Below are 3,517 nucleotides of genomic sequence, written 5' to 3'. Positions count from 1 at the left end.
TAATTTATATTTCACAATGGCCCAGCAGGCCGCCTTAAATCTTTACAAATCGCCGGCAATGAGACAGTAATATATTCATTGCTCGCCCTTCCCACCCCAAAAAGCTCATTTTTTTCCTTTTCCGTGTCATTAATTTGTCGATGTAATGCTACTCGGCCGTAATGGCTTATTTGACGTATCTGAAGCTTTAATGCGTCGTTAATGGCGGCACTCTTAATTAGCGTACACGGTGATCGAATAAATTCAAGTACTGGTATCTCGAAAAATGATTGGGTGCGCGTTCGAGATTGATGGCGATCGATGACATAATTAAATTTACAATTAGTCGGTTATTTATTGGTTGTAATTTAAAATACCGCTCTACGGAGCACAGGTATGTGGGGCTCAAATTGGTTATGTTACTATAATTTTTCTTTTTTATCTCTCCGAGAGTTGCGAAACACACGGTGAGGTCGTTAGTGCTCGGGTTAATGACTACCAATAAAAATTTACACGGGGAGGGAATCCTTGGGATTATTAAGGTTTATTGTGAACATATAAATTAAATTAATTGATGGATTCGAGATTTATTTATGGGCCATGCTGATTTACAAAATACATAAAACGACTGACTTTCAGGAAAAGGTAGCATCTAGATCAGTCCGCTAAAAGTTTATTTTGACTGTATCTCAAAAACTAATATTACATAGAAACGATTGTATGCTATTAATTACTTAATTTTTTTTCTCTATGCATCTGAAGTTTTACAAAATTTCTCTACAGTTCCTTATACACAACCAAAACTATCTACTAATTAATACTGGGTGTTGAAAAAAATTGATTCTTTTAATACAGAGAAATCTCTAACAAGCGGACGCCGACGGTGACATGCTTTTGTCCGGCTAATGGAGGTGTCCTCTAAAAAGAAATAATAAAGTATGCAAAGACACAAACTACAAATAATTTATAATAGTAGCATGATACTATATTTGCTGTAATAACAATATTTACTAACAATTTTTCTTCAAAATTTGCTATTTCTTGTTCATAAATCTTTGCTTATGCCAGAAATGTACTTAAAACTTATATCGTGACTAATTCAAAACTTTATAAGCCGAGCTTCAGATGCCTTAAAAATTTAATTTTCCAATATTTCCGTAAACTCCTAAGGTAGAAAAAACAATACTGAGGACACTGTCAGAGTGGCCCAAATGCACAAATTTGAAACTTAGTTTTTAACTCGTAGAATAATATATAAATCCGTTTTTTACGATTGGATGTTGTTCTTATTAGGTTAAATCCTCGGTTAAATCATTACCCCAAAGTTCTTATCTCGTTTTAAATATTTTTAATTAATTTTAATACTTTTATGGAAAACCTAAAGTTCAAATGGCTCGAAAAAAATACAGTACCATAAGTAAGATACTAAACCCTTAATATAATTTATAAAAAAATTACGTACCTTTTTTAATAAAAAAATAAAATGCCCAAAAAATTAGTTTTTTTTCATTTTATTTTTAAGTAACATGATTTTTTTTTCAAATTTATAATTATTGTTGCTAAGGCCTTCGGAAAGTTACAATATTTTTTTCATGCAATTTAAAGTTAGAATTTTAAAATAAATAGAATTTTAGAATAGAAACTTAGAATAAATCAATCGAGTTTTTAATCCATTTATAGTTAAACTCGGTTACAAATATTTAAAATAAAGTACAAACTAACCTGTGTACGTACCTAATTGTGAAGAAACGATTTTATTAATTATTAAAAAAATAGTTTCGAATTTTGCTTTCACACGTTTGTTGGTAGAGCTCCACTTCAGGCGTTCTCAGTATACTTCAACGTTACTTGGCAACTTAATTCAAAATTAATTTAATCCTGGAATAAATTTTACTTTGCTTTCTGTAAGCCGGCCCTTAATATTAAGTTACTAAGTTTAGTTATAAGAAATTGTAGGCAAATTCTAAAAAATAACATTAACATAGAGAAAAACATAAAGTAATTTAATAATAAACACTGATTATTGTATGATAATTAGTTTTTTAAACACAGTAAAAATATACTTTTAGTAGACTCATCCTGTATATTTTTTCAAACAAAATCAGGTCGATTAAAATCGGGAGACGGAAGTTCAAAAGCAACTTTAGTAACATTTTAGGTTCTTTCTGTTGCCCAGTTGCCTGCTACTTTTAATTTAACATTTCAAATAGCACCTTCTATTCTTTGAACATTTTTCTTTATCACTGCTTTTATATTCGCCATCAAAAGACGAAAAGCTTCAGTTAATATTTCGTTTTCATTTTCACTTCATTTTCTGTTGTATCTTTATTATCTTCAAAATTTATTTATTTTTATTGTAATGTTACTAAAAATTCCATACTTAAAAGTTCTTTAGACCTTTCTGTAGAATATAATCTTTGAAATTTAAAACATGAAATTTTACTAAACGCTCCACATAAACCTTTATCTTCACCTGCTCACACTCTAAGATTTTGCGTGTAGATATATTTTTTGAATTTGTTGCTGCTTAAAATTTATTGAACCTTTATCTCAATAATCATCTGAATTAAGCGACTTTTCGGTTTTTTTTTTCATTGAATTCTGACAATTTTGAAGTTTTTTTCATCTTTTAAATTCATACTTGTTTAGTAACATCATTTTGATTTTTTGAAATGTCCTGTATTTTAACATATTGTTTCGTATTGTAATGTATTGCCTAATGAGTTGTACAAGCATTGTGAGCAGTGGATGACCCCTCGCATCAGAGGTAAAAAATTGCAGTTCGAAAATTGTTATTAAAAGAAGACGGACCGTTTTAATTATTTCGAAAAGCCTATTAAAACGTTATTAAGGTCAAGAATGTCCAGTTGTGTGGTTTTTTGCGGATTTCGCGCTATTTCGAAATTAATCGCAACGAAACGTTGCATTTTTCAAACCACCCACTTCTCGGCCATAATCACAGCTGCGACAGGAAACGTTTATAAAGAAATTACAGACTAATGTGACCGCATTACCACCGAAAATTTCCCTCGCGTGATAAATGCGGGTGGCCGCGTGAAAAAAAATCTTTCCGAAAAATTCGGAATAATTGATCGTTGGGTAAAAATGAGACATCAGCGATAACGGTGATGGCAGAAGACAAGAAAACGCCATTAGTCGTCGGCGTAATTTGCGGAAACGAGATAATTTCGCTCGGGACAAAAACACGAAATGATCGTGGGGGCGGCTCCATCCATCATCGCGGAGACTTTAATGAGAGACGAGAAAGGGTGGCTGCCGCCCCGGGCCGCCGCTAACGAGGGGCTGAAAGCGACATCGGGGGTGGCTGGATTTATGGGGGCCCAGCCACGCCTTTATGAATCCATATTTTGTAAATTTTGACATGATTCCACCGCAAGGGCCTGTGCACACTTATTAAAATGTAGCCTTTAGCGCCCACACTCGGTGATATATCGACACATGAAATTTTCATAATTTTCGAAGAAACCAAAGCTCGTGGTAATTCAAACTTGATTAGGAGCAGGGGTGTGACCTTGAG

The sequence above is a fragment of the Tribolium castaneum genome, chromosome 9, assembly GCF_031307605.1.
Source record: "Tribolium castaneum strain GA2 chromosome 9, icTriCast1.1, whole genome shotgun sequence".
NCBI classification, from domain to species: domain Eukaryota; kingdom Metazoa; phylum Arthropoda; class Insecta; order Coleoptera; family Tenebrionidae; genus Tribolium; species Tribolium castaneum.
The sequence above is the reverse complement of the archived record's forward strand: the minus strand, read 5'-3'. Positions refer to the sequence as shown.